Genomic DNA, 24714 nt, shown 5'->3' on the forward strand with positions numbered 1-24714 from the left:
TCAAACTATCTCTTCTTGGCTCTTTTGATACGATACATGACTGACTCTCCTCCTAATTTATTCCCTTTGATGGAGCCTGATCTTCCTCCCATTCATTCAACACTTTGGATGGAATAGCTACTCTGTGCTTTTCTGTGCCAGGCTGTACTGAAACAAATGCAGACTTTGAATCCCTGAACCAAATGGAAAGAGGCCTGTCTGAGGTTTCATGGACAGGGAGAAGGTAATAGCAGTCTCTTAGCTGATGGATTGCCTGAGTTAGTCAGAGCTCATTCTGTATCCAGCTGTTCTGGGGAGGGATCCCTTAAATCAAGAACTCAAGGGACCATTGTTCAAATGGTGATTTAAATTGTCTTTCTGGCTCAGTAGTGACTGGGATTGTTAAGTGGGGTAGTGGGGCAGAATGCTTCCTTCCCAAAAGGCCTGTGTGAATTTAGAGTGACTCTTATCCTGACTGTAAATAAAGTAAGGGGTTTGAGGAGTGTAGTTCAGACCTGGAAGCAAAGGGTGCCTCCAGAACCGGGACAAAAAACCATCTTGCTTCCTGTGGGACCAAATGGACTGAAAGAAAAAGTTTAGGTATGGAACTAGGGTTCTTGTTAAAGGCTAATGAGAGGGGGGGGGGGCAGCTAGGTGGCACAGTGGATAAAGCACCGGCCCTGGATTCAGTAGGACCTGAGTTCAAATCCAGCCTCAGACACTTGACACTTATTAGCTGTGTGACCCTGGGCAAGTCACTTAACCCTTATTGCCCTGGGGGGAAAAGGGAAAAAAGGCTAAGGAGAAAGTAATGAGAAGGGGAACACTGACTAAAGAGTGTTTACAAAATCCTTTCAGACTTGCCAAGTGTTTTACATACACTAACTAATAGGACCACAGGATCCCAGATCCAAAACCGGAAGGGACCTCAGAGGCCATTTCTCCCAATCGGCTCATTTTACAGATGTGGTAACAGTGGCCCGGGGAGTTAAATGAGTAACCAAAGATGGTATATATGGTCCTTGCAACAATCCTGTGAGGAAGAATTATTTTTAAAGGCTAAATTTTTACTTATAGCCATATATAGAATATATTTGCATACATCTATATAATATATATTAGATATATCTATACAAAATATATATGTATACATATATGTTTCTTTATGTGTATCTGCATGTATATAGTTAGATGATAGATGATGGAGGGAGAGAGGGAGATATTGAGATCGAGATCTGTTTCCACTTGTTTTGCCTAGTTCATGCACAGTTGGCACACATTATATATATTGACTGTGCCATGCTGAACAGAGACCTCGATGGAAAGACCAAGATTTCTATTCTGGCATCTAGAGCCTTTCGGAGCCTGGCTCCCACCTACCTTTCCAGCATCGTTTCCTATTTTCTGCCTTCCCCCATTTGCAGTCAAATCAGCCTGCTTTCAGTTCCCCTATACTGGCCATCTCATCTCCTGCCATCATACCTTCACACTGTAAGAAATAATTACGCCTTCCCGGAACATCCTCCCTCATTGCTTCAAACTAGTGCCATTCCTTGCACAGTTCAGATGGCATCTCTTAAGTGAGGCTTATTCTTAAATCTGCCCCTTATTGGCACCCTCTACCTCTTGACATTACTTTCTATTAATTTTTATTTACAAACTTGTATGCCTGTTGTATCCCCCACCACCCCCTCGGGGAACATAAAAGCAGGCACAACTGGGGCAGCTAGGTGGCGCAGTGGCTAGAGCACCAGCCTTGGATTCAGGAGGACCTGAGTTCAAATGTGGTCTCAGACACTTGACACTTTACTAGCTGTGTGACCCTGGGCAAGTCACTTAACCCCAATTGCCTCACCAAAAAAAAAAAAAAAAAGCAGGCACAACTTATTTTCAGTCTTCTTAGCTCAAGTTCCCAGTGCAGAACGTTTGGGATTTTTTTTACTAGATGTATGGAAACTCCCTCTACTAATACATATCTATACCTGTTCTGCTGTTTATAGTCTTAGAAAGATGCCTGAGTCACTAAGAGGTTAAGTGACTTATCCAGGACCACACGTCCACACTTGTCAAAGACAGGAGCTGAATACAGGTCTTCTTGACTCCAAAGCCAGCCTTCTACTAGCTTCACAGTAGGAAGCCCCTAATAAATGCTTCTTGTATTCTAGGAATTCTAGAAATATCTCTAGAGAGGTGATGGAAAGCTGTCCATCAGTAGAGAAAGCTACAGTTTGTGGAGGGAGGCCCTTTGCTGGTCATTAGTTTTTTAATTTTATGTTTTTTTAATCATAAGTGAAGATTTAAAAAAACCCAAATCTATATTCTATTTTCCTGTTGCACTTTATTATATCCAGGATTCCACTGGTCCAGGATCACTCTCTGAATCAGCATTTCCATGACTTGTAAAAACATTCCCAATTCAATGATTGCTATGTGATGTTGCTGGATTTATGAAAAGAAGAGAATATGCACTATAGGCTCCTGTTTGCAATTAAGAACTTAGTAAACAAATGCTTTCTCACAGTTGGAATAATGTAAGGGTTTGAAAAGCTAAGTGTGGTGTGGAAGTGAGAGACCATAGGGCTTATCAGACTCTAGAGTGAGGCCAATGAAGTGAATACGGGTGCTATTTGAAGTAATTAACCTCTCTCCAGAGGCTGAGGGAGGGGTTTGAAGGAGACCCCTTCAGTTCAGGCAAATCATCTAAGCTGAAAGGAGTCTTTTTTAATTTTTTAATATTTATTTATTTAAAGTTTTGAGTTCCAAATTCTATCCCTCTCTCATTCCCTTCCTCCCTCCCTTCCCCCCTCCCCCTTCCCCAAGGTTGCAAGCAATCAGTATATGTTATACATGTGCAATTATGTAAAACATTACCATATTAGTCATTTTACATAAAAAGACTCAAGAAAAAAAGAGAAAGCTAAAAAAAGAGAAAGCTTAAAAAAAAGAGAGAGAGAGAGAGAGAGAGAGAAAGAAGCTGAAAGGAGTCTTAACAAAATGTGTCTTTCCGGCGGCCCATAGTCATAGGTCAGTCCTCCCATGAGAATGTCTAGGCCCTGAGAAGAGTTCATTGGAAGGAGAGACCTTCTCTACTCAGCCCTCTCCTGGTGCCTCAGGTGTAGCTCAAGGGCCGCTTAGATTGCAGTCTCTTGTCTGGGATTGGGAGAGAAGATAGTTCAGTGCAAGCTTTAAGAAAGGGAGTAGGAAACTTTTCCCTAGGGAGACTGCTGGTGCCCTCTGTTCAAGTGTTGCTGGCTCTGAGCCAAGTCTAGAAATTCTCTGTTCATGAAAAGAAAGGGGGGGGAAAGGGCAGGGAGGTTGAACAGAGGAAAATGGGAGGGAGGAGAGAGGAAGAGAGCAATAGAGGAAGGGAGTGGGAAAGAGAGGACTTGTTCCAGAACAGTACAGCTGGAACTGGAAAAGGGGTACCAAAAAGCAAACAAAAAATGACCTTAAGGTGTGTTACGTTTAAAATGTTTGGGAACCACTGGACCCTAACAAGTGTGTGTCCCATGGGATGGATTAAAATTGCTATTAAAGCTGCATCCTCCATTGCTCAGTGATCAGGGCATCTTTCACAGAGCTTGGGGCCCCAGGGAAGATCACAGGATGTGGCTTCCCTAGCATACAAGTGAATATGAACATGGAGAGTAGTCGTAAGTCCCCAAAATGACATTCTAAGGAGTGTATATGGAGGATGGTAGTACAGTTTGCTTTGACAGCTGGGTGTGAGAAGACTTACATATTTCTAGTCAAAAGAACAAATTTATTTTGTTCTTAAGTATTGGTTCTTGCCTTCAAGGAGTTTGAGGAAACAAAACTAAGGCAGAAAATGAAATATCAATACAAAAGTTGAAAAACCCTAAAAGATACCCAGTGCAGGGAAAAAAACTTGCTAAAATATAGGAGGACATCTGTTTTCATACTTTTTGGTTTCAGGACCTCTTCACACTCTTCAAAATTATTGTGGACCCCAAACAGCCTTTGTTTATATTGGTTATATCTATCAATATTTATCATATTAGAAATTTAAATGGTTAAAATTTTTAAAATATTTATTCATTTAAAATAATAATAAACTCATTTCATGTTAACATAAATAACACACTTTTGTGGAGGGAAAAACCCAACTATTTTCCAAAAACAAAAAACTTAGTAAGAAGAGTGGCATTGTTTTACATATTTTTGTACATATCTCTAATGTCTGGCTTAATAGAAGACAGCTGGATTCTCATATTTGCTTCTATATTCAATATGTTGTGATATGTTGTTTTGTTTAAAGCATATGAAAAAAATCCAGACTCAGATAGGCAGTTGAAAAAGAGAGGATTATTTCAAAAGGCAAATAACACCTAAATATTATTATAGAAATAGTTTTAACCTCACAGACCCCCTGAAAAGGTCTTGAGGATCCCCAGGGATCCATGGACCATACTTTGAGAAGTGCTGGAATGGAGCATTCATTGGAAAATGAATTTTGTTTTGTTTTGTTTTTTCAGGTCAATGAGGGTTAAATGACTTGCCCAGGGTCACACAGCTAGTTAAGTGTCAAGTGTCTGAGACTGGATTTGAACTCAGGTCCTTCTGGATCCAAGGTCGGTGCTTTATCCACTGCGCCACCTAGCTGCCCAGAAAATGAATTTTTACCCAGTGACCCATCATAACTTTCTGGTGAAGCACACCTCGTGCCTCTGTCAGGTGGGGAATAGGTACAGGATGAAGGGTACATGATCAGGTCTAGCCAGGGGTTAATTTGTTTATAGAGACTTCAGCTGGGTTTTGTACAGGATTTGAATAAGGGCCTTACCAGGTGGATGGAACAAAATAAGCAGAATGGTGGAGGTAATGGAGTAGATGAAGGAATCATTTTTATTGAAATAGATGGTTTGGGGGAAACTGAGTAGCTAGAGATGAAGGGCCAGATGATGTAAGGGTACTGAATGCCTCATTATGGACTTTGGATTTTATTCAGTGGGCAACAAAGACACATTAGAGCAAAGCTTCTAATATGTATTAAAGTGAAGCTTCTTAAACTCTGGGTCAAGACCCCATATGGGGTCATGTAACTGAATGTGGGAGTCCCAAAAAATTTGGCCACATTAAAAGGTGTATATATACCTATTTTTTAATTGGTTTTTTGCAGGGCAATGAGGGTTAAGTGGCTTGCCCAGGGTCACGCAACTAGTGTCAAGTGTCTGAGACTGGATTTGAACTCAGGTCCTCCTGAATCCAGGGCCAGTGCTTTATCCACTGTGTCACCTAGCTGCTCCCTGTATACCTATTTTATAAACCTATGTACCCCAGGTTCATATAAAGATTTCTTGGGCAAAAAGGGATCTTGAATGGGAAAAGTTTAAGAAGCCCTGTGGGGCAGCTTGGTGGCACAGTGGATAGAGCACCACCCCTGGAGTCAGGAGGACCTGAGTTCAAATCTGGACTCAGACACTTAACACCTACTAGCCGTGTGATCCTGGGCAAGTCACTTAACCCTAAATGCCTCACCCCCAAAAAAGAAGAAGCAGCCTTGCATTAGAGGACCTTAATTAGGGAGATAGCATGATCAAATAGGGTTTTGGGGAAGACCAGTTTTACTATGGTTACATGATAGATTGGAAACAAAAAGATCAAAGCTGACATACTGTAGTATATATATCAGGCATATATTGATAAGGGCCTGAACTAGCCTGGGAACAGGAAAAATGAGAAGGAGGGGAATTGATTTCAGAAATATTGAGAAGGAAAAAAAATTTAATTAAAAAAACCGGAAATATTGAGAAGGAAGACTCTATAGGACTTGCTGAGCAGTTAGATTGGGAGGGCAATGAAGCAGAAGGACTCAAAGATAACTCTAGTGCTTCAAGTGTGGTTTCCTTTGGGAGATTGGTGGTACTCAAAACAGGAAAAGGGAAGTCAGGAGGGGGAGCCAGTTTAGGGGAGGTGGGGGTGGGGGAAAGATGAGCTCAGTTTGAGACCTGCTGCATTTAAGGAAACAGTGGGATATCCAAATATACATACGTACATACATATACGCACACAGATATAAATGTCTACAAGGCAGATGGAAGTGTGGGACAAATGTTTAGGAGAGAAAACAGGGTCTAAGAGAAAAGTATGGAAATTACAGACAGGTCATAATCAGAGCATGTTGAATCTCAAAAAAAAAAAATACCAAAAAACAAAAAAAAAAACTTGTGTAAAAAGAGCAGAAAGCCAGTGATTAAGTGCTGCCTCAGACCCTTACTACCTATGTTACCCTGGGCAAGTCACTTAATTTCTCTGTGACTCAGTTTCCTCAACTGTAAAATGAGGGGAGTTAGACTTGATGGCTTCTGAATCCAGGAATCTACGACTCTGTGAGATTTAAGTTCCAGTCCCAGCCTTACCACTGAGTGGGTGACCTTGGCCAACTTACTGAACTCCTTTGGATCCTAGGCATTCATTTCTAAAATATACGTTATAAAATCACAAATTTTGACATCAATTTTTTAAAAATTTGTGTTCCAACTTCTCTTCCTCCCTCCCTTCCCACCCCCCACCCGCAAGAACTCAAGCAATTCAAAATAAGTTATACACCGAGCATTCATTTCTTTTCTTTTCTTTTTTTTTTTTTTTGCGGGGCAATGAGGGTTAAGTGACTTGCCCAGGGTCACACAGCTAGTAAGTGTTAAGTGTCTGAGGCTGGATTTGAACTCAGGTCCTCCTGAATCCAAGGCCAGTGCTTTATCCACTGTGCCACCTAGCTGTCCCCCCCCTTTTTTTTTTGGTGGGGCAATGGGGGTTAAGTGACTTGCCCTGGGTCACACAGCTAGTAAGTGTCAAGTGTCTGAGGTCGGATTTGAACTCAGGTACTCCTGAATCCAGGGCCGGTGCTTTATCCACTGCGCCACCTAGCCGCCCCCCCCCCCCCCCGTCCCCCCTTTTTTAATAGGATTTTTTTTTTTTGGTTTTTTGTTTGTTTGTTTTTGTGGGGCAATGAGGGTTAAATGACCTGCCCAGGGTCACACAGCTAGTAAGTGTCAAGTGTCTGAGGCCAGATTTGAACTCAGGTACTCCTGAATCCAGGGCTGGTGCTTTATCCACTGTGCCACCTAGCTGCCTCTCGGGCATTCATTTCTAAAAGGAGAAAGCTAGATTAGATAATCTCTTAGGGCCTGCCCAATTCAGAAGGTCTGTGAATCATTTTTATCTGTTTGGAAATCTCTCTATCTTGGTCTTTTGAGCTACTGTTTGCCAAATTTTTTTTCTAGTCCTAATATATTCTTTTTCTTTCATTCTCTTTTGAATTTCACCACTTTGTGTGTGTGTGTGTGTGTGTGTGTGTGTGCGCGCGCGCGCGCGCGTGTGTGTGGCAATTGGGGTTAAGTGATTTGCCCAGGGTCACATAGCTAGTAAGTGTCAAGTGTCTGAGGTCAAATTTGAACTCAGGTCCCCCTGAATCCAGGGCTGGTGCTCTATCCATTGTGCCACCTAGCTTTTCCTCACCACTTATTAATAAAGCAATTTAAGACCTATAGTTGTCCTCCTCTGCTTTTTTTTTAAAGCATTATTGAAACTTTTTTATACTTTTATAAGCAAAAATCTATTTTCTCTCCCTTCTGCCTCTCCAATTAGAACAAAAAAACCAAACACTAGAATTCCAAATGAAAACATACAACTTTGACAAATGGAAACTGTCTTTTCAAGAAATTCCACTGTAACAAATTTGCCTTGTAAAACTATGAGTAGTAGGGGGCAGCTAGGTGGTGCAGTGGATAAAGCACTGGCCCTGGATTCAGGAGTACCTGAGTTCAAATCCGGCCTCAGACACTTAACACTTACTAGCAGTGTGACCCTGGGCAAGTCACTTAACCCCAATTGCCTTACCAAAAAAAAAAACAAAAACAAAAACAAAAAAACTATGAATAGTCAAGCAAAAGAAATTCTCACATTGGCCATGTCCAAAAAATATGTCACAACCTGGATCCTGAGTCCATCCCTTCCCCATCAGCAGGTGGGTAGCATCATGGGACCTCTAGAATCATGGTTGGTCATTGTATTGATCTTAGGCAGCTGGGTGGCAAAGTGGATGGTATGCTGGACCTGAAGTCAAGAATACCTGAGTTCAAATCCTACCTCAGACACTTTTTAGTCATGATAGCACTTACTTCCCAGGGCTGTTGCAAGGATAAAATGAGATATTGGTAAAGTGCTTTGTAAACTGTAAAACACTGTATAAATGTTAACTACACAAAAAAAAGGAAAAAAAGGGGAAAAAGGAAAAGTAAATGTTAACTACTATTAATGTTATTATTGGTCAGATCAGAATTCATAAGCCTTTCAAAATTATTTGTCTTTACAATGTTGTTATATAATTGGCCCTCCTGGTTCTGCTCATTGCACAAGCATTTTTATTTATATACATGACCAGAAGTACTGAAAAGGATAACTAAGAAAGGTATCACTAAAGGAAATGTTCACCTATATAGAGATGGAATAGTCCTATGACAGTGGGGCGAGCCATCAGATCCAGCTAAAGAAAGCCTGGACTGCTAGACCAGCGACCAGTCTCTGCAGGGGGCTGGCCAGAGGTGGTACTTGGGAGACAGCTAGGTAGCACAGTGGATAAAGCACCAGCCCTGAATTCAGGAGGACCTGAGTTCAAATCTGGCCTCAGACACTTGACACTAGCTACGTGACCCTAGGCAAGTCACTTCACCCTCATTGCCCTGCAAAAAAAAAAAAAAAAGTGGTACTTGGCATTTCCTGTAAGGAAATGAGCTTCCATAAATAGATTAATGCATGGGAAAGGAATCACAGACTCCAGTCTCCTCCTGTAGATTTAGCTCTTCCATCAGACCTTCTAGACCTTGTTGATGACCTGATAGGTACTCCATTCTGTCCGGTATCTTTTTATGTTTTTAATTTTTTGGACCTAATTAAAGAAGGGAAGCCTGTGTCCTTGACTCTGTGTCACTAAATCCAAACAGTAGGCAATGGGAAGTGTCAGAAGAAGGAAGCTTCTATTGACATCCACTGGAGAACAAAATAGGGACAGATCATAACATAGCCTTTTTTTTTTAATCCTCCTGGGCTCAAAATAATCTCCACGAGTTGCTTAACTTCTAGGCAGAGCTGCTGTGTGGATCCAGAAAGAAGTATGGCAGTAGAGGCAGCATGTGGTATAGCAGAAAGGACTCTGGACTTTAATCTACCAATACTTGTTAGGTGGTACAGTAGAGATAGTGCTGGCCTTGGAGTCCAGGGGACCTGAGTTCAAATCTCAGACACTTACTAGCTGTGTGACCTTGGGCAAGTCACTTAACCCTAAGTGCCTTAAAACATCCAGGGCCAGCTCCAGTTGTCCTGATGTATATCTTGCCACTGGACCCAGATGGCTCTGGAGGAGAGAGTAAGGCTGGTGACCTTGCACAGTCCTCCCTCCCTTAAATCCAATCCAGTACAAGTCATGACATCACCTCCTAAGGTCATAGGCATCTTTGAGAACAAAGGACAAACAAACAAAACCAACAGCTTTGTGACTTTAGGCAAGTCACTGTCTCTGAGACTCAACCTTTTTTTTTTTCCAGGCACTGAGGGATATAAGTGACTTGCCCAGGGTCACACAGCTAGTAAGGGTCAAGTGTCTGAGGCTGGATTTGAACTCAGGTACTCCTGAATCCAGGGCCGGTACTTTAACCACTACGCCATCTAGCTGCCCCAGAGACTCAATCTTTTTTTTTTTAATAGAATTTTATTTATTTTTATTTTTTTGAATAGAATTTTATTTTCCAAAATATATGTAAAAACAAATTTTAACATCAATTTTTAAAAAAAATTGTTCCAACTTCTCTTTCTCCTCCATTCCCACCCCCCACCCACTAGAACTCAAGCATTTCAAAATAAGTTATACATGAGTAGTTATGGAAAGCATTCCCACATTAGCTAGGTTGCGAGAGAAAACAGTCAAAAAACTCCCTTTTTTATCTATTAAATTCAAATAATAATATTTACAGAGTTTTGAGGAAAGCTTCTTTTTTGTAATCTGTACAGCTCTATAGAAATTGGAACTGTTTGTTTTTATTAGAGATTTTAGCCGTCAGATCTCTAGCACAGCCTTTGATTTCCTATTTGCTTACAGACAATAGATTCTTCTCTAAGACTTATTTAACCCTTTTTGCTTCCTTGAACTAAAAAGTAGGAAATTTTCTTATCCAAATGATAAGAATCCATTTTTTTTTTTTATTTAAGGAAAATCATCATCAGTTCAATCCTCTCTTAATAAATTCCAAGGACTCATGGGTCTTTTCCCTGGCTTGATTTCATTCAGGCCAAAAGAGAGTATTATTTTGGTTTCTATAGAATAGAATCAAAGAATAATTCTTTTCATCTCTCTAATCCCCTCTCCCATCCTAACTGTCCAATTCGAAGGTAAACCTCCAAGATTTTAAGGATAAAGAGCAATCTAAGAACAGTAATCAGTAGCTACTCCATTAATCAGGCTTTTCCAGTGTAATTAGAGATAGCATGGTGTAAGGGGAAGAGCATTGGACTGAGGTACAAGGCCCTGGGTAAGAATCTCAGCTATGCTACTTGTATCACCTTGGACAAATCACCTTACCTCCTCAATTTGCTGCTCCTGGAAATAGAATCCTAGAAGCCATAAGTGGGTCCAGGTGCTGAAGTCCTCTTCCCCAATGGCTTCAGAGTACCCTTGGTTGGGCAGAGGGAATAGGAGCTCTCTGGACCCTTCTTTCGGATGACTTCAAAAAAACAACTCCATACACTGTCCCGCAAGCAGGTGTTAACCCTTTTTTTCTCATGGACCCCTTTGGCAATCTGGAGAAGTGAACGGACCCTTTCTTAGAATAGTGTTTTTAAATGCATGAAATAGGTTTACAAAAGAAACATTATATTGAAAGAGTTGTCAAAATACTGAACACGTGAAAAATTCAGACTCCTGCTTAAGAACCTCTTCCTGAAGGAACTTAATCTGATTTGCTTTCAGATCCAACCTGGTCCCAGAGATCACTTCTACCCTCTCAAGACAGAGTATCCCAAAAGTCTTAGAGGCTTAAAACTGCACAAAGACTTTTGGGGCACCCTGTATATCTCCCCATTTGTTTCTTGATTAAAGAAGACAACTTTTTAATTTCACAGTCGGAAATAAAACACTTAAAAAGTCAAATGCATTCTTGATAAAGCGATGAATTTAGTCAGTCTAGCAATGGACTAGTATAGTTGATTGATATTGGATCCTGTTTTTATTGGAGAACAGAGAAGAGGGTGGGGGATAGGAATGTTGGAGACTACTTTTCCCAATTTTCGTTTTGCCCAAGGTTGTCAGTGTTCACCTACAGCTCATTCTAGTTTTTTGGTTTTTTTTTTTTTTTATTTTGTTGGGTTTTTTCCGGGGCAGTGAGGGTTGAGTTGACTTGCCCAGGGTCACACAGCCAGTAAGTGTCAAGTATCTCAGGTCAAATTTGAACTCAGGTCCTCCTGAATCCAGGGCTGGTGCTTTATCTACTGCACCATCTAGCAGCCCCCAGGGACTAATAAATGAAGACACAGAGCCCTTGTTCTGCAAAGGCTGTACCTGAAACCAGGATGTGCTTGAGACTTAGCCTGTGCTTTGGGAGTAAGCAGAAATACCCAAGAGGAAGAAAACAAACAAACAAAAGCCTGGTTCCCCCTCCAGGCTTTTGCTTCTGGGTATCCCTTGTGCCTGGAATACTCAGCCTGCTCTCCTTCGCCTCTTAGAGTCCCTGGTTTCTTCCGTCTGAGGTGTTAACAGCTAATACTTTCCCCTTTAAGGCTGCCTTCCATCCATTCCTTGTCAGTCTTGCATACACCGAGATAAATTGTATGCTATTTTCCTCCATTACTCCTTGAGGGCAGGAACTGTTTTCAGTTTTTTCTTTGTATCCGCATATTTAACAACCGTGCCTGACACTTACTAAGCTTGTAATTGATGCTTATTTAGCAACTGAGTGGGGGCGGTTTGGAGGTGGTGGGCCAGTTTCCAGTTCCTATTTGTGCGTGGGCAGAAGGGAAAGTGCCCAAGTGCAAACTTCCTGTCTTCTTGTCCTCAGTTTTAATGTTTATGTTAAAATGGCTTTGCTTTTAAAAGACAGTTCCCAGGGGCAGCTAGGTAGGTGGCGCAGTGGATAAAGCACTGACCCTAGATTCAGAAGGACCTGAGTTAAAATCTGGCCTCAAACACTTGACACTTACTAGCTGTGTGACCTTGGGCAGGTCACTTAACCCTCATTGCCCCGCCCCCCCAATACAGTTTCCCTAGATCAAAGCTTTACATTTTTAATTTAGAATTCTAATGTCATGTTGGCTTGTTTGACTTCTAGAGACAGATTTTTATCTTGACCTGGGAGGATCCTCTGTACCTAAGGTACTTACTTTGATGACCTGAGTTTAGAAGCTTTTTAATCAGTGACTGGGGGTGTCTTTTGTGCTTGTGCTTGTGCTTTGATGTGCTCTTTCTTTCTGATGCTAAGTAAGGCAGCAGTGCTAGGGTTTCAGGGCTTGATTTTTTTTTTTTAGAAATGAGGCACACATTTTTCCCGATCTCTCCACTCTGATCCACCCCACTCCCCACCTCCACTGGGCTGTCAAACCAATCTTCCAGAAGCACAGGTATGATGTGCTTTATATAAGCAATGTGATAGCTAAGGAATTGGGGTCATCTTCCTGGAGTTCCCATTAAACACATCAATTACCCAAGACTCCTGAGGTTGTGAAACCTGCAAAATTGGAGTCTGGGAATCCACCTGCCACAGTGAGTTCTTAGAGAGGGTGTCATATTGAGCCTCTATGCCTATAAGGATGCTGTGGTGGTGAGGAGGCTAGGCAATGAGGTACTGGGGATAGAGCCAGAAGGAGGAAGAGTATACTCATATCGGGGCACTGGGCTGTGGTCAAGAGTCTGGCCCCATCTATCCTAAAATAAGCCACACTGATTCATGAGGCATATACAGGATGAAGTAGGAATTCCCCCTGAACTGGCGCAGGTCCTTGATTTTCACCGCTTCTATAACTCCAGCGGCTTCCTGTTACTTCCAGGATTAAATATAATCTGTCTGGCCCTTCCTGACCTGGCCCCTTCTTACCGTCCAGTCTTCATGCACCTTAGTCACCTCTGTGATTCAGTGACACTAGCCTCCCTGCTGATGCTTGCACATGACCTCTGTCTCCCAAATCTGAGCATTTTCATTGACTGTCTTGTGCCCCTCCACCCCCACCCCCTGGAACGTTTCCTCCATATTTCTACCTCCTGCCTTCTCTGGCTTCCTTCACATGCCCACTAATGCCCACCTTCTGCAAGAAGCCTTTACCAATCCTCCTTCATTTTAGTGCCTTCCTCCTCAGATCACCCCGATACATCCTTTATATAGTTCGTTATTATGTAGGTGTAGGCATGTTGTCTCCCCTATTACATTGTGAGCTCCTTGAGAGCAGGGACTGGTTTTTTGCCTGGTACATGTAAGAGTTTAATCAGTGATAGGTGACTGACTGGTTTCCAGTAAAGGTGTCTCGAGGTTTCCTAGGCTCTAGCTTCTTAAACAGTGGGTTGAGGTCCCATATGGGCTTCTGTGACTGAATGTGAGGGTTGTGAAAACTTTGGCAACAGCAAAAAGTTATGTATACTTATTTTATATACCTATATACCCAGGGCCACGTAAAAATTTCTCTGGTGAAAAGGGATCGAGTGGAAAAAGTTTAAGAAGCCCCATCCCAGGGAGCCTTTTGTGAAAGCTATTGGAAAAGTCTAAATTAATTAAATTCACTGAATCTCCCTTTCCAGATGATATGTCAACAGGGCAATTGCAACTTCCCCAAACTTATGTGAAAACTAGGTTTATTACAAGAGAAATGAACATGCATGTGGAACCCAAAGAGTTTCTAATCCACACAGAAGTTTGCATTTTTATAACGGGGGACAAAAGAAGGAGGGAATACTAGAAATCTCCACCTAAAGAAAGGGGCATGGTATGGGAGGAGGAAAGGTGTAGTAGGATAAGAAAAGGACAAAACCCTTCCCAAAAGGAAGGAGCAAGGCAACTGAAAAAGGCATATTCTTTTTTCTTGGCAACTGCTAGACCATGTAGATAAGGTGGTCTGCTTATCTACAAGGGTCCCAGATGCACAAGCTTAGTGCAGACTGGCTGGCTTCTGTCTTGCCTCCCAAGGACATTCAGGGAGTCCAGCTTGTGATGCAAACAACACATTGTGTCAGCTCAAGGTGGGTCCAGTGTTTATAGAAAATATGGCAACTCAAAAAGACAAGTTCAGGGGACCCCTTAACAATCCTTAACATATAATACCTCCTCAAAGAACTTAAGTGAATTAGGGATGATTTGACTTTTCCTTCTATAAGCTCTGCCTCCTTAATTGATCCAATGAGCAAGCATTTATTAATCACCTCTAAATAGTCAAGCACTGTGCTAGGCCCTGAAGAGTCAAAGGCAAACATAAAACAGTCCCTGTCTCAGGGAGCTTGTATTTATTGGTCATGTCAAGTCAACAAACATTTATTCATCTCTTACTATGTTCCAGGTACTGTGCCAAGTACTGGGGATGCAAAAAAAAGACTTAAAAAAACCTCTCTGGGGGCAGCTAGGTGGCGCTGCAGTGGATAAAGCACCAGCCCTGGATTCAGGAGGACCTGAGGTCAAATTCGACCTCAGACACTTGACACTTACTAGCTGTGTGACCCTGGGAGAATCACTTAACCTTCATTGCCCTGAAAAAAGAAAAAAAAAAGGAAGAAAAGAAAAAAAACCTCTCTGCCTTCAAGGGGCTTACAATTTAATGGGTGAGAAAAAATGCAAACGCCCACATACAAATAAAATGTATGGGGTATAAATATTGGTTAGTGATTTGTTATTTAGTGAGTCTCCCCTTTATCAGATTCTACAACCTAGAGTAGTCATGGAAAGTCTTGCCTCTCTATTCTTCACACAAAGTGACAGTGGTCAAGTAACTGAGAGCGGACCATTCTAGGTGCTAGGAATATAAAGGAAGACACTAATAGTTGCTGTTCTCAAGGTGCTGACATTTGAATGAGGAAAACATGTAAATAACTAGATTTGTAGGAGATATTATATATATATATATACACACATATGTATACATATATGTGTATATATGTATCTGTGTGTATAGATATGCACATACACACACAAATACAAAGTATATGAAGGTAATTTAATAGAGGGGGAAAAACAAGATAAATGCAGAGTAAATACAGATAATCTGAAATGTAATCTTCAGGATCTATTTCTCTGCCATAAAGTTTAATGGTACCGTTCTTTAGAAGAAAATCTGGAGGTAAGAAAATAAATCTAGAGCATTCAATCAACAAGTTGTTTCCATGGTTCTGGAACTGGGAAGGGTTTTAGATGCTTTCAAGATGGGAAATCCCTAAAGATTCTGTTTTCTAAGGCAGTCTTAGAAAAGATTCTTTTATCCTTCCTCTCCTTACCCCCAATTTCCACCCATCAGAATCCCACTCATGCTTCCAGGCCCACCTCCAATGCTAGCTCTTCCATAAAACCATCACTTACCGTCACAGCTGGGATCGAACTCTGCCCACATCCAGCATTTGTTCCGTGTCACTCACATAGCACTTCACGTGCATGCTCTCATTACTTGTGCATGGCTTATCTGCTAGAAGATTATGAGCTCCTTCAGAACAGCAACTGAATAGTATACTTTTTTGTGTACCAGCACAGTGCTTTGCATAATAGGTACTCAATAAATGCTGGCGGAACAAATGAATAAATTAAAGGAATATTTGCCTCAGTCATCCATCACTATACTATCTCTATTCGCTTCTATGGAAACATCTGCTCAGAGCCATGATTAATACAAACTGCGTTAAAAAAAAATTGGCACCCCTCGATGGTCACTATGGAAATGGAGATAATGGGAATAACGTATTGCTTACCATTCAGCTTGCCCAGAGACAGTGGGGTAAGCAGTACAGGTCATCAGCCCAGCTGGGCTTGGGCATACCATGTGACTGTGTGTGGAGCTGCTAGGTAACACAGGGGTCTTCCAGGGGACACCACAGAGCCAGACACAGATACTTACGAACAGTAAGGATAAGTTTAAATTTTGGCTCCAAAGCTAAAGTTGGGGAGGGGGGAGAGGAGGGGACAAGGCAGGGTACAGAGTGTGCACACTAAGGGAATGTGAAAGAACACTGTTTTCATAGACACAACCAAAAGGCTGGGCTAATTGGAGGCAATGGCATTGGTATTTCCCTGGGGACAAGCATAGAAACACAGATCTGCAATCAAAAATCTATTTAGACAGTACTAGCATAGATACACACAGCAACCCTGAAAAACGTAAAGTGTTGAACTTGGAGTTAACACACCTGGACTCTTTTCCCTGCTAAGAAAGTCACTCCAACACCCTAGGCTTCCCCAATTTCCTAATTGGTAAAATCAACGAGTTGGATTAATATGGTCTCTGAGACCCCATCCCACTCTAAGACTTCATGATTCTTAAGTTGCAGCAATATTAATAAAATCCAATGATCATTCATTCCAAGAGACTGTCCAATTTTTTTATGGATTGGAATGTGGTGTTTACCATTGCTACAAGTTCATGGGCCATTGACCTGGGCTTGGAAATGTATTCGACACAGAGATTTTCAAGATGATGCATGTTTATTTGGTAATAGGATTCGACACACATATTTAGAGGGATACTCATATTCAGATGGTCTTATCTCAGTTTAAGCAGTAGATGTGTTTCTCAAACATTTAAAATTGAAATTTTTTTCTTCTCCAGTGCATTAAACACCTAAGCCCTTATAGTTTTAGAGGAATCCTGATGGGAAGCCTTTCTTAAAACAAATGATCATTTTTGACTGTAAATAATCACCCTCTAATTTATTTGTTGAGAGGATTTAGTTTTTCATACATTGGTTTTTCCTTAAAAGACATATTAAATGATGTTGACTTTTTTGGGGGGGGTGGTGAGACAATTAGGGTTAAGTGACTTGCCTAGGGTCACACAGCTAGTAAGTGTTAAATGTCTGAGATCAGATTTGAACTCAGGTCCTCCTGAATCCAGGGCTGGTGCTTTATCCACTGCGCCACCTAGCTGCCCCTAAAGTATTATATGAAAGGAGAGGTTAGCACTCCCCTTGATAAGGATGGAAGAGGACCTCATGGCCTTTCCAACACATATACAATGAAGGCATTGCCACCTACTGTGTGTTATCTAACCATGTTTTTAAAAATAAAAGCAGCTGTACTTGTTTTTTTTTTTTAAGGCACATATTGTTACAAACATAGCAAACTGAATACACCTACACGTCCAGAGAATTACAGTCACACAGACACAAAAATGCACATTCCTGAACACGTATATTCAACTACCAGCACCAGTCAAGCATTCACTGAGTGCTCATGAGCCTAGAACTGTGCTTGGTGCAAGGAGGATACAGAAGATGAGTAAGACCTATTCCCTGTCTGCTTACAGAGAACTTGAAGACAAGCTATACATACCTAAAGAACAATTAGGGAGCCAAACTATTTAATATGGTATTCAGGTGGGGAAGCAGCTAGAGAAATGATCACAGAAGCAGAGTTAAATAATGGCTTAGTAATCATGCTAATGACGAATGAGAAGGCCCCTGGGGAAAATGAGAGGACGGTGTTTTTTGTGGGGGAGGGAAATTGCTTTCTCCCCCCCCCCCCCGCCCTAACTGCCCTCCCCCCCTCCCCCCATACCTTTTTTCTTTATTAAAAAATTGAAAAAGTTTTATCATTAATTTTTAATGACTAAAATATCTAAGACACTTGGTACTTTAGATTTAGCTGTTATGGGCACAAACTCAGTCTTTCCATGAAGCTCACAGCCTCCCTTTGTTTTGGAGTTATATATTGCTTCAGAGTCAATATTCTCCAAAGGCACCTATGATATACTCATCCGAAGTGCACATAGCTCCTCCTCCTTGAAAGTTCCCAGGAGGTAATGGTTTTCTCCTCATTGGAGAGCCTGAAAAAGAAGCTGGATAACCACTTGTAGGGTATGTAATGTACAAACTGGTGTTTTCAATGCATAGTCTATAGGTATGGGAATTCCTTTCCCACATAGTGGGTTGTACTATATGACCTCCGAGGTACCTTTCAACTCTGAAATTCCATACTTCTCCAATTTACTAAAACTATGAAAAAGAAAAAATTTTAAATGTAAAGCAGTAGTATGAAATTATAATAGTTCCTGTACACTACAGGACAAGTAATGCAACGTAATGTTCAAATATAAGACCAAGGGGCAGCTAGGTGGTGCAGTGGATAGAGCACTGGCCCTGGATTCAGGAGGACCTGAGTTCAAATACAGCCTCAGATACTGAATACCTACTAGCTGTGTGACCCTGGACAAGTCACTTAACCCCAATTGCCTCAGCAAAAAAACCCAAAACAAACAAAACAAATATAAGACCAAGATACATTTCTGTTTCCAAGGGGAAACTCATTTTTCACAAGAGAGGGAAAAGTGATTTCCCCATCTTTGCTTCTGAGTTTCCTTGCATAGGCTTCATTTCAATCTGGAAGTTGGGGGGACAAATTTTATTCTTCTAATCAAGCCTCCTACATCATATCAGTTTACTCCTATGGACATTATAAATGCACTTCCGTATGGCTCAAAAGGTTCAGGACAAAGAGGAGTACAAGTATTTTCAAAGTGTTGGCATTAGAAAGATGTTGAAATCTGGTTCCTCATGACCTTGTGATCCACAAGAAAAAAATAAGCTTTTTTTTTTTTTTGCTTTTTTTTGGGGGAAAAAAATAAGCTAAAAGAATTCTTCAATGAAAGATTTAAGATGAATTCAATATATTCATCTTTAGTATAGCTATATTAGCATATATAAATCATAACAGGCCAAGCTCATCTGACCTATAGGTGTGCATAATGCATGGAATGGGTGTGCAGCACACATTTTAGGGGACATTCATTCCCCTCTGGAGAAGGGCCAATGTTAATGCACCCAACAGGGTGTCTCAGAACCTCCAGCCCAGACTGTGACCACCTATGATCTGATGTTTTATGGCAGAAATCTCTTATAGAATGTTAGCAATGTAATGAGTCTAGGGCTACAAAGTTAAACAGCTAACTCTAAGGAATCACCATTGCTTTATCTGTACTCCCCAAAGCTTAGTGTTTGTATATAAGTTAGTCGCTGAACTACTTTGTCTTTTTTTCTCCCTTTGCAAAATAGTACAATTGACTTCTAGCCTAAGGAAGCATTTCCACACTGCAAGTTATTCTGTGAGAAACACAAAACAAAGCAAAACATTGTGAAATGAAATATGTATTCTTATACCACTAGGATGATATTACCACACCCCTTCATGTAAGAATTGTTATGTGGGCATTAAAAAAAACTTCATGGGTGTAAAGATGGAAAATTACAATGAAGAAAGTATGAGGCATTTTTGCCATCATTCTCAAGTCAGAAGTATCCCTCCTCCTGCTGCTATTATTGTTTCAGAGGGGTTGTTCAATCAGCTTCCTTAAAAAACACTAAAATCATAAGCAAATATCTAAAAATCACTCTCAGGGCAGTCTTCATAAATGCTCAATACTTCAAGGGATCTGTGATCTCATTAATAGGAGTGCTATGCCCTTACCAGTGCAGATTGCAGCTCATCCACTCCTCATCCTATGTAACTTTTGTCCATATACTCCTATAAATGATACTCTGCAGGGGTCCACCCAGTCAGTGTCCTAGAGGCCTTACTCTAAATTTCTTGATGTTGTACAAATATCAATGGAGGAAGTGCTACCCACATTTGTAAATACGATTAAGAAAAGACAGAATAAGTTCTCCATCTAACAAAATTATGCAGTTTGTTTTTACATCACTTTTTTTTTTAAGTGAGGCATTTGGGGTTAAGTGACTTGCCCAGGGTCACACAGCTAGTAAGTATTGTGTCTGAGGCTGGATTTGAACTCAGGTACTCCTGACTCCAGGGCCAGTGCTCTATCCACTGAGCCACCTAGCTGCCCCTTTACATCACTTTCATTTCCAAATGTATTGTTCTCCTCTCCTCCACCCAAAAAGCCATCTCTTGTAACAAAGAATAAAAAAGGAAAAGGCAAAAGAAAGTCAATGAAACTAATCAGCATATTAATAGAGTCTGACAGTATTGGTTATGATTGGTATCCATAGAAACCATAGAATCTTAAATTACACAGTCCCCTTCTCTGCAAAGAGGGGAAATGGTTCCTTTTCTCCTCTCTTTTACTGGGCCAAGCTTAATCATTATAATTATACATCATTCAGTTTCCTTTTTATGTTATTGTTGTTCTTTCTATTTACATTGTTGTAATCATGTGTATACTATTTTCCTAGTTCTCCCTTCATTCTTCATCAATTCAGACAAGTCTTCCCATGCTTCTCTAAAGTCTTCATTGTTTCTTGTGGTACAGTAATTGACTAAGCTCTTGAAAAAAATCCCTTATTATATAACAACATGGTTAATAACTAAAAATGCAGGCTGACAGAGAATTTTTAGATTACTATGCCCATCTGTAATAGGAACAATCTCCTCCTTGAACCCATGCAAGTTAGGCTAGTTTTCCTTAAAAGGTATCAAGACCATCCTTGATATTTGATTGGTTCAGGGGAATAAAGGATCAGACTGTTGACATTGCTTCCTGGACTCCTGTGTATGAATACAAGATAGCCATCTGGGCTCATGGGTGCTCTCTAATGCTTGGTGAATTATGATAGGCAGCTCATGCAAGGGAGCTTTCTTCAGCCAAACCATGTCAAGGTGTCTTAATTGTCCATCCTCACTGAATATCCTTCTCTTGCTATGGCTAAGTAAATCTCCTTTTGTTAACTGTTCAATTCCCTACAAGCATTTCATTTTACTCTACTATTGAATCTGAACTACCAGGGGGCTGACATGAGTCAGGCTCAGCTCAAAACACTGCCCACTGGCTTCATGCCACAAACTCTCATTGTCTAGGAGGTATGTGGGGGCACAAATATTTTTTTAGAATCAGAATACAAATGGGTAATGGGGTCTATGTAAGAAGGAAAAGAAGGAATCAGTGAAAGAATCACCTCACAATATTTACACACAGATGTGTAGGGATTGGGAATCCTAAACATTATGATAACAGTACCTTAAACTGGTTGTTAGTGAAGCTTTGAAATGAAGAACAGATGTACTATAGGGTGTTGTTTATTGTTCAGTCGTTTCAGTCATGTATGACTCTTTGTGATCCCATTTGGAATTTTTTTGGCAAAGATGCTGGAGTGGTTTGCCATTTCCTTTGCCAACTCATTTTACAGATGAGGAAACTGAGGCAAACAGGGTTAAGTGACTTGTCCAGGGTCACCCAGCTAGTAAGTATCTGGGGCTGGATTTGAACTCAGGTCTTCCTGACTCCAGACCTGGTGCTCTATCCACTGTACCATCTGTCTACCCCTGTACTAAAGAGTACCTTTGCTGTTAAATGGATTAAGACCTTCCATGACCTAGAATGCTATAAAAGTGCTTTATTTGCTGACCAACAATGCATACGACATAAAAAGAGCATGGAAACAGTTCCTGATCTATCGTAGATTCTCCGCAAATTTTTGTTATTATGTGAATCAATGAATAATGAATCCACACACATGCTACTGCAATAGGATCTACATCCCACGGCCTGAACTTGCTGCTATTTAATGACATCATGTAGTTGGACAGCCTCCAGAAGATCCTGAAGAAAAACAAGTTACGAAACATGTAAAAGCGCTTCCTATATTCCAGCTGCCATCTTCAAGAAGAACAGAATACAAAGAATAAGATAGCGATACTGATGCACTCCTCAAGCTCTGGTGTGAAGTTGATGAGAATGATAAAGGAAATGGTAGCTTGGCTCCGTGGTTTTCATCGAGTCACTTTGCTTTGGGGGGTGGGGGGGGGATTTCATTCTTATCCGTGAAATGAGAGAGTTGAACTAGATGGCTGCTCAGGTCCTTTCTAGTTCTGACATTCATTGGATGACTTCGATCTATGTAGGCTGTAATGAAAAGATGCTTGCTGGACCGGGAAATCAGCATCCTCCCTCCCACACTTTCTGGTTGTATAACCATGGAAAAGTTGCCTAAATTTTATGTGTCCTCAGGGGCAGCTAGGCACTGGTCCTGGAGTCAGGAGGACCTGAGTTCAAATCCAGCCTCAGACACTTAACACTTACTAGCTGTGTGACCCTAGGCAAGTCACTTAACCCCAACTGCCTCACCAAAAATAAAAATAAAAAATTTATGTGCCCTCATCAGGAAAATTGAAAACAACCACAACAACAGTTAGTAATACCCCCTAGTAGCAACCTCTCAGAGTCATGAGGATCAAATTAAATAAAATAATATATGTTGAGCAGTTTTGTAAAGCTTCTTAGCAATATGTGAGAAACAGTGGGGTCTAGTGGCCTTGCAAGTCAGGAGGCCCTGGGTTCAAGTCTAGTTTCTGGCATATACCAAACTGCCCGTCAAAGAACAAGACACTTAACTTCATGGCCCCGGGCAACTCTCTGTGATAATAAAAAACAGATGAGTTGTTGATCTACATTAGTGGATGGAGTCTCTACATGGTGAGCTAGTTCCCTACACCAGTGAAATCAGATCCAGACCTCATCTCCCTTCTCTTCTCCCCCTCCCCATAGCACTACATGAATGCCTACTCTTCTATAGAACCCAGAATATAATGTCATTGGTATACCAATGTGGTGATGTCACACAGTGCCAACATCATTCACACCTGTAACTCTCTTCCTCCTTCTACCTCCCCACCTTCACCCCTGCCAGTTCACTTTTTAGTTTTGTCTTTGTTAGATGCCTAGGAGAAAAACCAGCTGATTTAATAGGCTTTACCCCTTCTTGACTTCCCTGATAAATGGAGGTGAATGAGCAGAGCAAGAAAACCCAGTTGCCTTGGAAAAGTGGGTCATGTGGATAATTGGTGACCCACAGAACTGGTCTTGGACACTCTGCTGACTGTATTCCCACTTCAGCTTAGAGCGGTTGCCAATTTAGAAGGGGGAGGGAGATGAAGAGGAGGAGGCTACAACAGAGTAAGACTGAATCATTTCAGGTTTCTGTCTGAAGTTCTGAGCACAGATGTACTAGGGAGTGGGTGGCTGAGGGGAGAACTGGGATGGCTAGTCTCCTTGAAGTCTCTTTGGGCCCTTTGCCAAGCACAGGATAGAAGAGCCGTATCTAGCAGGCCAGCCAAGTGGAGGCATTCCAAAAGCTATTGGCTGTGCAGAGCATTATGAGAGGGACAGTGAGTTCCTTCCTCTCCCTGAAAGGTCTCTCAGGGCCCTCGAATAATGCCTCAGTGAATATGAGAGGCCCTCTGGGCTGGCTTCTTAAAGGGCCATAGTTGGCTTCACCACAGATAGGCCATAGATTGTGCAGTAATGAATGAGCTGTATAAGCAAAGTGATTAGCCATGATGCATTAGACAGAACAGAACTAGATTTCCCTTTCCTCCCCTTCCCCCTAAACTGACACGACTATTCTTCACTGAGCCTTGCTCAATTCTTCCTTCCTTTCATTCTTTTTTCCCTGGAGTCCCCTCCCTTCCTCTGAATCTTTCTCTTTCTCTCTTTTTATTTTTTTCCTCCCGATTCTTTATGTTCATTGAGAGTTATCTTTGTTCACCAAACCACAGAGCCTTTGCATTTCCTTTATATGGCTCAGTCCCTTGGATTGGTGAAAGAGGCCACCTCAGCTGCCAGATCACCAAGCAGAAGACCACCCTAAAAGATTCAGTCTGTATTGGACTGCATCTTCTTTGGTAATAGGGGTATTATCATGCTGGAATCACACACACAGGGAATTTCATAGCTGCTACTTCTAATTATATAAGTACATGTGTGCCTTTTTGAGAATATAAGCTAATTGAGAATAAAAATTGTGTCAGTTTTTGTATCTCCGGTATTTTGTGTTTGTGTTTGTAGCAGTTAGGTAGCACTGGGTGACATTGGGTGTGGACAGAAGAAGGATCTGGGTTCAAATTTTACCTCAGACTTTACTATCATTCAGTGGTTGAGTAGTATCTGACTATTCATGACCCCATTTGGGATTTTCTTGGCAGAAATACTAGTCATTTCCTTCTCTAATTCATTTTACAAATGAGGAAACTGAGACCAACAGAGTTGAATGATTTGTCCAGGGTCACAGAGCTAGTAAGTGTCTGAGGCCAGATTTGAACTCAGGACCATGTCTTCCTTATTCCGGGCCAGCATTCTATCCACTTCACCACCTAACTGCCCAAGAAACACTATATCTACACATATATTCATTTATGCAATAAGTATAATATAAAAATTAAAGCCATTTAATCATGGCAGCTAGGTGGTGAAGTGGATAGAGTGCTATACTTGGAGTCAAGAAGATGAGTTCAGATTGTATAGTGTAGAGACTCTTGGTGGTCCCTGAGACCCTTTCAGGGTATCTGTGAGGTCAAAACTATTTTTATAACAATACTTAGATGTTTTAATTTCTAATATGGTAAATATATTATTGAATATTAGAGAGGGAAATCATTTAGGAAGTAGAACAGGGATACACATATATGTATATATATATATATATATTCCCCATAAACAAAAGTTCTCTGTTGGGGTGGGAGAGCGATTGTTTTTGTTCAGCAGTATTCAAATTTTCTCTACCCCCTTTGGGGTTTTCTTGGCAAAGATACTGGAGTGGTTTGCCAT

At 41.1% G+C, this 24714-nt stretch overlaps 1 protein-coding gene and 1 non-coding gene across 3 annotated transcripts in view; both read left to right on the forward strand.

Moving 5' to 3' along the window:
- DENND2A (DENN domain containing 2A) overlaps positions 1-24714 on the forward strand; it is a 187179-nt gene that overhangs the window by 13423 nt on the left and 149042 nt on the right. The window lies entirely within an intron of this gene.
- Positions 17097-17221, forward strand: LOC122730271. The gene has a single exon (XR_006353461.1). It is a non-coding gene; the product is annotated as a U6atac minor spliceosomal RNA (small nuclear RNA).

This window comes from Dromiciops gliroides, chromosome 5 (assembly GCF_019393635.1).
Source record: "Dromiciops gliroides isolate mDroGli1 chromosome 5, mDroGli1.pri, whole genome shotgun sequence".
Lineage (NCBI taxonomy): Eukaryota > Metazoa > Chordata > Mammalia > Microbiotheria > Microbiotheriidae > Dromiciops > Dromiciops gliroides.